Here is a 14,762-nt window from a genome sequence, read left to right as displayed (position 1 = left end):
TTCGGGAAGAAGTGTAAAAACTTGAAGCCTTGAAGCAGAAAAGGCCTAGAATGCTGAAGCTGAGTGCAATGGGCCATTGTAGTGAGGGCTCAGAAGACGCGGGCTGAGGGAAATGTGGACGATGAGGGCACAGCTCATGAGACTTCAGAAGGCACTCTATTCAGACCTAGATTAGAAACCGTTCATCTTGCACTCAGAGAATCTGGCTGCATTCTGCCCTTGTCCTTAAAATTTGAGTGAGGCCAAATCTTAAAAAGAAATGAACTTAGTTGTTTGGCAGAGGAACTTTCGAGACGGCATCCAGACTCTGGTCTGGTTACTGCCCACTGTGCAGTCAGTCAGCTCTATAGTGTGAGAAAACAGAAAGATGTGGGGGAAAATGTGCAGTTTGGCAAGGAAAGGAGTGTGAGTGTTAAGGCAGAAGCAGGGGAGCAGCTATAATTGTTAATGAAATTTAGTGCCCTGGGAGTAAAACCTTAATCTCCTCACTAGGACAATAGGTGAAGGTCCCAAGGGATTAGACTCTACCTATGTAAGGCTCCAACTTGTAGAAATGTAGATTGATTTGAAAGAAGAAAGCCTGAATTGAGAATACCTTTGAAAGGATTTCCTGTAGGAAAACAACTGCCTAGGGAAGTGTTTTCACAGGTTTGGCCACAAAGGCCCATAAAAAGCTATAGGAGAAGGGGTACAGCCTACATCTTGAGCTTAAACAGCAGAACTTATTATTATTCATATGGCGCTGGTTTTGCAGGCATACAAAAAAAAAATATAAGGGACCATAGAGAAGCTTGCACTATGTTTCCAAAAAGCCATCGAAACCCAGCAATGTTTTATTCTCTGCAAGGAACTCCTACAAGTCCATTGCATGAAGGTTGGACCTAAATTGCAGTGGTGAACCCAGGATGTTTGATATACCAGGATTGTAAGAAATCCACCTAGGAAAACTGTCGGAGAGAGTAGAGCCAGCCCTTGAGAGGGGCTACATATGCTGCGGGCAGCAGAATTTGAGGGATGAGACTGTCCAGGCCTGTTGGAAACCAGGTGATATCAGAAAGAGCTCCAAATGCCGGACGTGGAGCTGTAGTATTATTTTCTCTGCCAGACTTTGGCTTGTTTTGACACAATATTTACTTGCTATCCGCCCCTCCCCATGCCTTCCTTTTGGAATGGCAATTCATATCCTGTACCATCATATTAGAAGTATGTAACAATCTTTTCTTTTTTTTTAATTTTATTGAGGCTCAAAATTAAGAGATTGCTTTTGGGACAGGGCAAGACAGTGCAGAGGTTCCTCTACTCTGTATTCTTGCTGAGGCCATTTCAGGTTTAACCAGAACTTGATCTCCTTGATGGAGAATTCCATGGAAAATTACCCAGCTCTATTCTAGGAACCCAAGGTCAGGATGTCCTAGCTCAGTTATCTCAGCTTCTGTTAAATTGCCTGCTTGCATAAACCTCCCCTCCAGCTAACTGCTTAGCTTCTGTCAAATTGCTTGCTTCTGCTAAGCCCCCTGCCCTAACCCCAAACTGCTGAGCAAGATGTCAGGCCCTAGTTTCTGCCTTCAAAAGCCCCCATGTTCTGGACACTCAGGGCTATTCCTAGGTCCCCAAATACCTAGGTGTAGTTCAAGCTGGCTGGAATAAAAACATTCAATTGGCTATCAATTGGGTCTGAGTGGTCATTCCAGGTAGGCTCCACATAACATTTTGAAGGTCCACCAAGATCCTCAGAAACTGGACACAGACACTTAGGAGCCGTAGGACCCCTAGGAGTGGGAAGAGTGCTCCAGCTGGAGAGCACTTTAGTGGGTACACACCAGGTCCCCAAGAAAATCCCCTCTGACCAATCTCCACTGAGCACTCTGGAGGCACCAGACACTGACATCCAAAAGAAAAGCTCGCAATTAAATTAAAAGTCATCTGGTGTGAACACCCTAGAGGTGAGTATGGTCTGTAAGAAGCAGCATCTAGTTAGGACAGGAGAGGGGAGGTCAGACACAACTGTAGATCCTGTGTCTGGGATCTGTGTGAGACATCAGAGGACTCCCTGGCCTGTTCGGGTGCGTGAATGTGTGGTAGCCACCCCTGGTGGTCTTTACTATGTGTCTCTCTGAACAACTGTGGCCCCCTGAGTGTCTCTCTGTGTTTCTGTCAGTTCTGTTGGTTGGAGAAACAGATCTAGAATGGAAAGGGGAGTGAACCATCCTGAGACTGTAGCCACAGCTGACCCTGAAGCAGCACACGATTTTCTGCAGGCTCCCAGGCCACATCAGACTGCCCACCCTCACTATGGTGCCCACTTCTGGCAGTGACTCTGGCCACACTGCAACTGGCTACTGTTGTTATTGCTATGATGGCAGCAGTGGCTCCCGAGCGAGGCCTGCAGCCACCAGTTTCCCTGTAATAACCAATGGCTTTCTCTGATGTGAGACCGCCACCGCCGCCGCCGCTGCCACCACCACCACCACTACCACCACCACCATCACCACCACCTCCACCACCACCACCACCAGCAACAACAACAACAACAACCAGCTTGGAAAAGACCCTGGTGTCTTCTCTGACCCTAAGAGACATTTCAGACATTACTAAGCAATTCTACTTGTACATGGATGAGGCCAGAGACATCACCTAGGGAGCCCTCATGCAAACCCTGGGACCTGTAACCTATCATCCAAGAGACTTGACATGGTCACAGCTGGATGGCCAGCATGTATAAGGGCCATGGCTGCCACCACTGTGATGGTAAGAGAAGCTGACAAATTAACTTTAGGGCAGGAACTGTTCCTGACAGCTTCATCTTCTGCTGAGCCCTCTTCAGGAGGGCACCCAAGAAATGGATGTCCAATGCCCAGGTGACCAGGTACCAAGTCCCACTTCTGTATCAACCCTGCATTCAGTTCCACAAAATGGCAGCCCTCAACCAGTCTCCTGCCAGACAGTGACCCAGCAGGTCCCTTGTAAGACTGTCTTGAGGTGACTAACCTGATCCAGTCTATCAGGCTTGATATGACTGATTTCCTGTTGACACCAGATAAGGGACTGTTCACAGATGGGAGCAGTTTCATCCAAGACAGGATCAGGTATGCAGGGACAGAGGTGATGACCCAAGATAAGACAACCTGGGCACAGTCTTTAAGCAGAGGAACCTCAGCTCATTGAGGAAAAAGCTAAGGCTGTCACCATATATAATGACAGCTGATATGCTCTCGTGACAGTCCTGGTCCATGGGGCTCTATAGAGGGAAAGAGGATCGCTAACCTCAGCAGGAAAAGAAGTCAAAAATAGAGAAGAAATCTTAGCCCCCTTTTTTGAAGCTTTCTGGATAGCCAAGAGGGTGGGTGGCCTTTGCCCATTTTACAGGACACCAAGAAGGAAATTCCTCAGAAGCCAGATGTAATAATGCAGTTTGGTCACTGAGTAAGTAGCCCTAGAACCAGAGGGGCCCCTGGAAGTCTTGGTAGTCCTGCCGGAGCTCACTTTATAGGACTGCCCTATTGGAATGCAGGAATGTATCCCAGGGCAAGACTGGATATAGTGACAAAATAAGAGCAGGCCAGGAATACCCAAGGATGCTGCCAGAAGACAGACCCATCCTTCTGACAAGTTAGGGAAAGCAGCTGTTAAGGATCTCCATCAAGCCACCAGCTAAGGGACCGGGAGAACTGGTTTATTCCTGAGGACCAGGTTTTATGTCCCAATGTGAAAACCTGACTGAAGACACCACTTTTAGATGTGCCACCTGTGCTCTGGTGGAAGAGGAAAGGAAGACCCCACAAGGGACCCAGGCTTGAGCAATCAGCTTTAGAAACACGGGGAACTGGACTTTACTGAAATCTGTTCTACTGTTTTCGGCTGTAAGTGTTGGCTGATGTTTGTAGACACCTTTTTAGAATAGATGGAGGCCTAACCCACCTGAATAGAGACTCCTCCAATAGTTACTAAGAAACTTCTGGCTGTGCAGTGGTGGTGCACGCCTTTAATCCCAGCACTCAGGAGGTAGAGGCAGGTGGATCTCTGTGAGTTCGAGGTCAGCCTGGGCTACCAAGTGAGCTCCAGGACAGGCACCAAAACTATATAGGGAAACCAACCTTCATGGCCAGAGTGTCTCAAAAATCTAACAAAGTATTAAATAGTAATTGGAAAATACATTGTGTACATAGGCCACAGAGCTCAGGTCAGGTAGAAAGGACAATTGGAACTCTTAAGGAAACTGGCCAAATTGATCCTGGAAACTGCCCCAAATTGGGCCAACCTCCTCCCTTTGCCCTGCTCAAGGGCCTGATGTACTCCTGGGGGGGGGGTTGCTTCTTCCTTTTGAAATGATGTTTGGGAAACCCTTCCCATCCTCCCCAAACTCTGAGATATTCCCCAGGCAGAAATTTGTAATCACTCCCTTTGCAAGTCCTTGTAGGCTTTCCAGGAAGCTCACTGGGCCATTGACTGGACTGTGATGGGAATCCTGCCCTCTCCCACCACTGAACCCACCTACCTTTTCCAGAAGGGAGACTTATTTTGGGTAAAGAGGATTCCTGCTTGGAACCTGGAGCCTGTCTGGAAGGGACCCTACCCAGCTGTCCTTCTCACCCCAACTACTGTCAAAGTAGCTGGTGTCATTTCTTGGGGGAAAAAATCCACTGAGGACAATGACATGGGCTATCACTTGGGCCTTGGGCCCCTTAAAGATGAGACTGATCAGATTTTACTAAACTGGGATATGCAATCCTAACAATCCCAAACCTGGAGAAAAGGAATTCAGAAAAACTGGGGTTGGGAAACTATCTTTTGGGTGGACCTTGCTCTCTTATGGCCCTTCCAGTGGTGGAACAATATGAGTTCTAGGGGAGGGACAGGGACCAGTGAATCGGGCTGTGGGGAAGACTAGCCAGCAAAAGGCTTTCGGGAATCACCATCTTATGCATGCTCTACTACGGACAAGGTACCTGCATTCTGTCATCAAATCACCTGGCTTGTTTGTACTAACAACTTGTGCTTGTACTAACTAAATATGCCTCCTCCAACCCCCTGAAAAGTCATACCTCCATATCATCACCCAGGTATATGCCTATAAAGGGGAAGGGATAAGAGGTCATATTGATCTTGATTCAATCTTAATGAAGGTCAAATGGACCCAATTCAGTCCTAATCCTAGTAGGAACAGGAATAACCAGTGTAACTGCCACAAGCATCTCAGCCTTGGTTGCTGGGAACCAGAACTTTAGGGAACTCTATTGCTAAACAGACTTAGACTTGATCATTTGGAGAATTCTATTTCCAGGCTGGAGAGCCAAGTTGACTCCCTGGCAGAGGTAGTCCTGCAGAACTGAAGGAGGCTGGACCCCCCTTTTATACAAAGGATTTTGCATGGCCTTAGGAGAAGTTTGCTGTTTCCATGGCAACCAATTAGTGAAAAAAAAAGTTGAAAAACCTTGCCGCAGTCAGAGGAAAACTCAAAGAAACAAAAGAAAGAAGATAGATAATTGGTATCCATTTCTGATTACCTGGTTGCCATGGTCCACCACCTTACTGTTAACATTGGCTGGACTGTTGATTCTTATTTTGATCATGCTAAGGGTGGGACCTTGTATCCTCAACTGCATGGCCAACTACAACAAACAGAGAATAAATTCAGTTAAGCTATTGGGCCTTAGGACCAACTACACCCTACCCCCTCCCAGAACAGGATGAGTTTTGCCTTATGCCTACAGAACCAATGGGGAATGTGACAGGGCAAGACAGTGCAGAGGTCCCTCCATCTTGTATTCTTGCTGAGGTCATTTCAGGTTTAACAAGAATTTGATCTCCTTGATGGAGAATCCCGTAGAAAATTACCCAGCTCTATTCTAGGAATCCAAGGTCAAGATGTCCTAGCTCAGTTATCTCAGCTTCTGTTAAATTGCCTGCTTGCATAAACCTCCCCTCCAGCTAACTGCTTATCTCAGCTTCTGTCAAATCGCTTGCTTGTGTGAACTCCCCATCCAAAGCTGCCAAGTGAGAAGCCAGGACATGGTTTCTGCCTTCAAAAACCCTATGTTCTGAACACTTGAGGCTCTACCTAGGCCCCTGAATTCCTGAGTTAGGTAGTTGCAGTCAGCTGGAATAAAGACTTTCAAATGGCTATAAACTGTGTCTGAGTGGTCATCTTTTGTGGGTTCCCCAGAACACTTTGAGTCTCAGATGATATTTTGAAGAAGACTAAAACTGTTAAGACTGTGGACTTTTGAATTTGGGATGGATGAATTTTGTATTATGAGATGACCATGAGCCTATGGAAGACAGAGGTAAAATGTTATGATTTAAAAGTAATATGCTCATTGCCTGTATTCAGGTCTCCCACCTCTAATACTTGCTCTTTCTTGTTCTTTTCTACATGTCGTACTGTAACCACATGTACATTTGTTTACATGTGTACATCTATTTCTGAACACAAATTATGGAAGGGATGTTTTTCTAGTTTTAACTGTCTAAATGTTTCACTTTTGGTGTGGATACATGCATAAAAGTCTGTTCCACAGGAAAAGTATAAAATCCTATGTGAAGCTCCACAGCTTCTATTTCAGGTAGCTGTTCTAACTGTATCAAAGTTCACTGATGTGGGACTGGTTAATTTTGGCCTGTGATTTTTCTTTATTTGCAGCTTTTTCTAAAAAAAAAAAGTTTAAAATAAATTAAAGATTTTTTTTAAAGTAGCATGTTGTTGATAAGAGGTGGGCTTGCAGTAATTAATCTAGTTGTGGGACCATCTAGGAGACACAACTTCTGGGCTATTCTACTATTTTCAGGTAGATTTAACCATGGAAGCAAACCCTACTTTGAGTGTGGACAGCATTGTCCCATGAGTTGGGACCCTGTATATTAAGTTCCCAGCGTGGCACTACTAGAGGGAGGTTTGGAACTTCGAGAAGCAGAGCCTGGAGAGAACTCTGGTCACTGGGAGTGTGACCTTGAAGGAGTAGAGGGACCCCAACACTCTTCTCCTCTTTTGCTTTCTAACCACAGCGAATTGAGCAGCTCTCTCCATGTGCTCCCTGCCATGATATGCTGCCCCATTACACACTCAGAGGAACAGAGCCAATTGATCAAAAACCTCCAGAATTGTGACGCAGGGGCTGGGAGATGGCTCAGCAGGTACAGTGCTTGCTGGGAAAGTGTGAATCTGATGCCCAGAACCCGGTAAAGCCAAACACCGTGGTAGTGTGTGTCTGTAATCCCAGTGACCCTGTGGCAACATGGAAGGTGGAGATAGGACAGTCTCCAGAAGGTCATGGGCCAGCAGCCAACCTGATGTATGCAGTGGCAAACCAGAGACCCTACCTCAGCCAAGGCAGAAGTCAAGGATGAATACCCAAAGTTGTCCTCTGACCTCCACGTGTACACTGTAGCATGCATGTGCCTGCCCTTACAGACATGTATGTGCATGCATATGCACCATACACACAAACACACCTAAAGATTTGGTTTTAATATGAGCCAAGATGAACCTTTTCTCTTCTTAGGTTGATTTATCACAAGTGTTTGTTATAGTAAAGGAAAGCTGGCAAACAAACCCTCTCTCCCAGCAGGACCCGTTTTCTTTCCAGTCTACCCTCTCTGCTCTATCATGTCTCTACTGCATGCCCTCATGTGCACCATCATGCCCTTTCCTTCAGGACTGCTCTCTGAGCAATTTGTATTTTGTTTATAAATGCACACTTTATTCTTCCCAAACAGGGGAACACAAAACTAATCCAAATACTTCTGCTTCCTTTCTTGATATCTGTACATTCTACCAACTACAGTTGGTACATTTCCATCAACTGTTTGTGAATAGGAACAATTCAGCAGAACAAAGGGCTGGCTTTCTGTAGTTTCAATGTGAACTGTTGGCTGATAGAAGGAAGAAGCGTGAATGAGGAATGATGGGATGGGATTCCTTGGTCATCCTATTTCTTAGAACAACTTTTGCACTCAAAGCAACTTTTGGTTCCGTTGGGAAATGCAGAGCCTCTCGGGGCTGCAGCTCCCATTGAATCAGAGTCATGCTGGTATGAAGCTTGATGGCAGGGTTCCTGTGAACCATGCATGGGAATTCTGCAGCACAGAAAGTGAGCTCAAGGTGAGCATGCTGTGGAGACTGCAGGTGGGGAGGCTGAGGACTGGACGAGCCATGTCTGCTATCGCTGCACACATGTTGTCTACATTCTCCCTTTAGACTTCATCTCCAAACCATCAGTTCAGGCACTAAGAATCTAAGCATGGAGCCCCTCCGAGTATGAAGTCACCAGTCCACACAGCCAGCCCTGGTGGACAGCTACCTCAATAAAATCTGAGTCCTGTTTTAAAGATGGGGATGGAGATTGAATTCTGATCGACTTGGCAGTGTCTTCATCTCATAAATGAGAAATTCCGAGGCTCAAAGACACCATCCATCTAGCAGTCATAAATCTTAGGTTCAAACCCAGCTCACTATGCATTCTTCTTCTTGGACTGGCCATCTGGAGCAGGGGGAATTGTTTTCCACCTCCTGGTTCTTCTGTTTCAGTGGATTGCAACTGAGCAGAAATCTGTGTTCCTGGATTTCCTACAGGAAGTAATTCTGCATAAACATAGATACTTCCAAACCGTCTCTAGGGAGAACTACTTAGTGTGCATCTATTTATCCATTTGTTTTCACTGCTTTCAGTGCTAGGAGACCTGAATAAAAGGAGGATCGATTCAAATAGTGCATTAAAGGAAGCCATCGAAAGTCCCAATAAAGGGAGCCAGACACCAACTGTTTGAACTGAGCGGTCTCATTTTGGAAATGCGTTCCGTTTAAAAATGGTTAGGCCTTAAACCTGGAGAGCCTGCTTCTGCTCCTCTGTGCTTAGGAAATTCATGGGACACTGCTGTGGAGGTGTATTTCAGAGAGCGACACTCAGGAATTGAAGAGGAAGTGATGAATGAGCAGACATGATTTGGGCAATGCAGTTTTCAGATAGGGCTGCAAGAGAATATATTTTTGGGTGCTTCTGTTGGTATTTAACTTGGAGACTGAGCATATAGTAAATCAGGAAAGCCAGTCACTCAGTACAGAAGGGAATGTTTTATGTATGGTTCCGACAATACTCAATGACTGCCTTGGTGGAAGGCGTGTGGATTTATGGTTCCATCCTTGCAGGTGGTAGCAGCCAATGTGAAGCAATGCTCTCTATCTATACCTGAGAGCATTTATTTATTTTTTTATTTTTTGGTTCAACCTGAGGTAAAGGAATAGGGCAAACTGTGGGCTTTTTGAAATGTAACCTATGCACTGACTGCCGCTCTCTTAATGGATGGAGAGAGATTTGGAAGCACACCACTCTGAGTTCTTTCCAAGGCTTTCCTGTGCAGTTTCACACAGCACGGCAAGTCTTACGAGTCCCTGATGGACCGCTCCTTTAGTCCACAAGGCCAGGCTGCTTTACCCAACTGTAAGTACAGTGTCTGGGTCCACAAAAAAAAAAAAACAAAAAAAACAAAAAAACAAAAACCAAAAAACAAAAAACCCATTTCATCTGAAGAGTTTTCTAACCAGAAGAGAGTGTATATAACAATAATAAATAAATAATTTAATGATGGATCCAGCATAGCTCATACATGTCTTTACACTAGATACTTTCCAAATGCAGGAAGCCTGAAAAGCCCAGTGCCTAAGTCCCATGAAAATGAGGAGCCCCTTCTTGGAGGTAACATGGAATCTCAAAAATCTAACCTCTTCCGTTCTTCCCCAGGCAGAATCGGAGACTTCCCAGGGCCTCTGATCAGGACTTGGATGAGGGTGAGGTGTTTCCGGTGTAGGACTAACTCTCAGAGCCTCAGGCTGAGGTTGGAGGCTGTGTGGGAGCCACCTCCCCTCTGCCCTCCAGGCAGCACTCCCCCGCCTCAGCACCTTTCACCTCACACACACACACATACCCCACCCTCACCTCTCTGGCTCATCATGAGCTTTCAGGAGTCTCTGGGCATCTCTCCAGCTTAGGAGTCTGCCAGATCCGTGTAGCAAAGCGGCACAAGCGAGATGATTTACATAACTGAAACTTTCTCACGGTCCAGCAGACTAGATGACTGGCGGTTAAGATGTCGGCAGGGTGGGTTCCCTGGCCCTCCTCTACTGGTTTGCTGGTCATCTTTGGCATCCTCTGGCTTAGAGAAACAGCACTCTGATCCTTCATTTTTTCATGTCCTCTTGAGCTCCATAGTTGTGTCTAAAGCTCCAAGTTTTCAAGGATACATGCCATCGTGAATTAGAGGCCACCCTACGTCCGGTGTTTCATCCCCCTCAATACCTGGGATGGTATTTTATTGCCATTGAGATGGTGGCAGAAGGGCTTTAAGAGGAGATGGATGATTAAGATGGATCATTGCCTTTCTTGGGGAGTCCAGTCGTTCTTGGGTGAGTGAGGGGGTTCCAGAGGGTTATGAAGTGAAGCTGTTCATGGTGTCTTACCTCTCACACCCCCTTGCTCACCTCTTACTTTTCTGTCTGGAGATGGGGCAGTACAAGGCCTCCTTTCAAGACTGGTGCCATGCTCTGAGAAATTCTCACCTCCAGAACTACGAGTCAAATGACACTTCTTTACAGATTATCCAGTCTTTGGCAATTTGGTATAGCAACAGAAAATGACCTGTGATACCTGCCTCTTAACTGCTTCTATCTGCCCTGTTTCCAATAAGGAGCTATTCTGTGGCACAATTCAACCCACAACACCAGTGCCTGCCAAGCCTGTATCTTGGTGTGTCTTGAGTGCAAACCCTTTTAGTCTAATGTTCCTGAAAGCAGCTGTGCAGGCACATCTGTCCAGCTTTCAACCCTCATCCCACATCCAGAGAAAGGTGAGATGTGCCTCCTGGCTTGCAGGAGTGTAATCAGGAAGTCTTGCACCCAATGCCATCTGAAAGTTAAAGGAAAAAGAAGCAGCGGAGGGTGTCCTCCATCATGGACTTTCATAATTTCAAAGCCTATTATTGTTTAGCAAAAAGAAGGAGGTAAAGAGTTGACAGCAGAGACATGGTGAAGCCAAAGGTCGCCAGGCATGAGAACAGAGCGGGAGGAGACAGACAGGCAGGACCAGAGCTAGGAAGATTTATCTGATCGTCTCCATGCCAACCACGCAGCACTCTGTTCATTAGCAGCCTGGAGGATGCAAGTTAGGCCAGGGTCGGAGCCTAGATGCTTTGAAGAGTGGGCGTGGGAATGAGGAGAAAGGGGGCTTGGAGGACTGGCATTGAGCCGGGGTGTGTGGGCAGCCAAGTCACTGTGGTCCTGAACCAGTTCACTTTACAAGTTATGACGTCTCTAGAGCTAAGTCATCTTTGTACTTAGTGTTGTAATTTAGCAGTGTTGCAATGAGCAGGAAGGGGTGTACTAGAACAAGAGGAGACTTGGGAGATAACTGGATCTGATTTCAATTCCAAATTCTGGACCCGTTTGGCCATCGGCAAAACATTTTATACTTCAGGCCCCAAGTTCCCAAATCTGTAAAGTGGGAAGAGAAAAAAAAAAAAACACCTATCCTGTAGGCTGATGTGAAGGCTAGACATGCTTCAGGTGGAATGGCATGTAGCTGGCGATGAGTGAATGGTACCTGGTAATCATGGTGAGAGAATCTTGCACCAACCAAATGACAGCGTCATTGGAACCATATGCAAAAAGTCAAATCAAAGCTTTGGCACGTCGGAACTGTTGTTTACTACGTGGGTATAAATGTACATGTGGGATCCCAAGAATTGTTGCTGGTTAGAAGTCTTGTCCAAGTGGCATTTTTTCTCTCTGGTGGAAATGGGTAGAGGGGGTCAGGAGTTATTACTGAAGGACCAGCTAGCTGTCCAACAAATGTCCTGGAATTTGACCTCTGTTCTGCTTTCAAAAGTGAGTGGAAAGGTAGCAATAGTGATGAATGTAGGCCTGGTGTTGACCGTGTGCCGTGTCCCATTCTTTATGTCTGTGCATCTGTTGGCTACTTTTCTCCTCACTGTGACAAAGTGTCGGTGAAACAGCTTAAATGGAGGGAATATTTATTGTGGCATTTCAGGGCATTCATACCACGGTCACTTAGCCCCACTCACGAGATGCGAGGGTGTAAAGGAGATAATTGTTCATCTCATGGCAGACTAGAAGCAGAGAGAGGAAGAGGCTGGGGGACAGCAGTGACCTCCAAAGTCACCCCGCACATACCCCAGGGACTGCTGGTGTCACCAGCTGGGACCAAGGGTTCAGCACATGAGCCCGCAGGAGACATTTCATACTCCAAGCCTAACAATACGCATCATCCCACTGAACGCTCACAGCAAACCTATGTGAGACGTCATTTTTACAGGTTAAAGCACAAGACAGTAAGAGGTAAGGTCTGCTTCCAAGGCACAAGCTCATCGTCACTTTACCGGCATGATGTCCCCTGTATGCTGCTATGGCTTTACTGAAGTGCATGTATGTGTGCATGTATGTGAATGTGCACAAGTGTGTTCATGCGCTGGTGTGTGAGAGCTCACGGGCCTTACTTCCCAGGTCAGTCGTTACTGGAAGGAAGGGTGAATTGATTCATCTCATCTCTGTTTTTTTATTTCCCAGGAACTTAGTATTCACGGAAGGGTATAGTAACCTTATAGGAGATTGGTATTGAGGAGGTTTGAAGCAAATAGGACCTCACAGTCTTAAACAGTTTAGTGCTGATCCCCTCTCATGGAATATTAAGTGTTCCAGAACACTATAAATAATGGTAATGTGACTCAGTTCCCAACTGTGTCATGGCCACCAGCTCAAATACCTCCTTCTCTTTACCTGTCTTCCAATGGAATAGCAGTTCTATGGCTGTTATATAGCCATTAAAAGTGGTAGCTGGGGCTGGAGAAATAGCTTGGTTAGTTAAGAGTGCCTGCTGCTCTTACAGAGGACCAGAGTTCAGATCCCAGCACCCACAAATGCCTGTAACTCCATTTTTCTTCTCTGGACTCACAGGCACCAGCACAAAGACACATGTGTATTCACTCATATACACACATAAGCTTTTTTTTTTTTAATCAGTTTAAAGGTGGATATTAAAAAAAAAACTGAGCCTAAGATTTAGACAATACTTCGAATGTAATGCTGAATGAAGCAACTGCACACTCCATATGTGCGTATGTAAAATAAGCATGCACAAAAACAAGGCCTAGAGGAGCAGGAGAAAGGAAAATCGTAAAAATTTTAAAACTCCCTTGGACTTCACTGACTCTGTATTGATGAATCAAAGAATTTGGAGAACTTGATCAACTCCATCCTCAAATACAGCCTTCCACAGGGAGGGGGACCACCAGCCAATGTTAACTCTCCTGAGAGGTACATAATATAGGAAGGAAAGTGTCAATAAAATGAAACCAAGAAAATTCTGTCCAAGGGTAAATTTTGTTCCGTTTAAACCCATTGTTGAACAAGACAGATTCATTGTTCTCTGGTTGTTAAAGGTCCAGTCCACTCGCTGTCTTGATTCTAGTTGTCAAAGTCCCTAGAACAAGGGATGTGTCCTGGGTCTCTTAAAGGTTCTGATACTGGGACTGGGAAATGGTTCCGCTGAGAAAGCACTGCTCCATGAGCATAGGGAGCTGAGTTCGGATCCCTAGCACGCAATAAGAAGCTGGGTGTGGTGGACCGTCTATAACCCTAGTCTGGGGCAGGGAGGAGACTTCCATGTGGAGATAAGTGGCTCCCAAAACCTACCTGACAGCCAATCTAGCCAACTGGTGAGCTCCGGGTTCATTGAGAGACCCTGACACAAAATATAAGGTGATAAATGATCGAGAAGGACACCCAATGTCAATCTCTGGTCTCCAAAAGAACACACATAAATGTACATGCACACTGCACTCTCGAGTGAACACACACACACACACACACACACACACACACACACACGTACACACGCACACACCCACATGCACTTACACAAAAGGACACTACTGTGTAAACAAGGGCCAGCATACACATACACAAACACACACTCAAACCCATAGAGGTTCACACACACACTCCCACTCCCACACAGATGTACACAAATGCGACACACACACACACACACCTCTGATGTGAAGGAAGCCCGTTAGGAAGCCAGGGCACATGATGTGTTATAAGAGAGTGCAAGAACAAAGTTAACCTGTTGAAATCCCAAAATAATCCCACTGTTTTATAATAGCTTTCTCCCAAATAAAAGGATTCCAGAAGATTTTAGCCAAGAAGTAAGTCCCAGTAGAGAAGAACTCAAGCTTAGAAATGTGATGATGTTTTCCTAGATCTGGCCGTGAGCTGGCCGTTGTTGCTCAAGGTGTGGCCCTCGAGGGAGTACACCTCGTGGTCTAAGCTGTACTGTCACCATGCAGAGAGGCCACACACACTCGGAGTGGGTTTTTTGTCTGTTCACTTGTCTCGTGTCTCAACAGTGTCTGGCACACATGATTCCTGGATGAATCAATTTCCTGGGCCCAATCTAATATCACTGAATTAAAGGCCCCAGAGGCAGCTACCAAGAATCTACATTTTTAACAGGACCCCCAGTTGGCTCTGAGGTGTGATTAGGAGAACTACTGCTCTCCCATGTGTGGGAACTGGCCAGTACTTGCCCACCATTAGCTGAATGGCTCCTCTGAATTCATCATAATATCCAGAAGCCCAGACAGAGAAGAGCCACCTCACCTTGGCTTCTGCGTAACAATGATGGCAACTGTCTCCTGGTGTATTGATCTCTGCTTCGCAGGTAGAGAAACTTGGACAAATTCAGGTAGAATGATTA

This window comes from Peromyscus leucopus, chromosome 9, assembly GCF_004664715.2.
Source record: "Peromyscus leucopus breed LL Stock chromosome 9, UCI_PerLeu_2.1, whole genome shotgun sequence".
NCBI classification, from domain to species: Eukaryota; Metazoa; Chordata; class Mammalia; order Rodentia; family Cricetidae; genus Peromyscus; species Peromyscus leucopus.
This window is presented reverse-complemented; position numbering follows the sequence as displayed.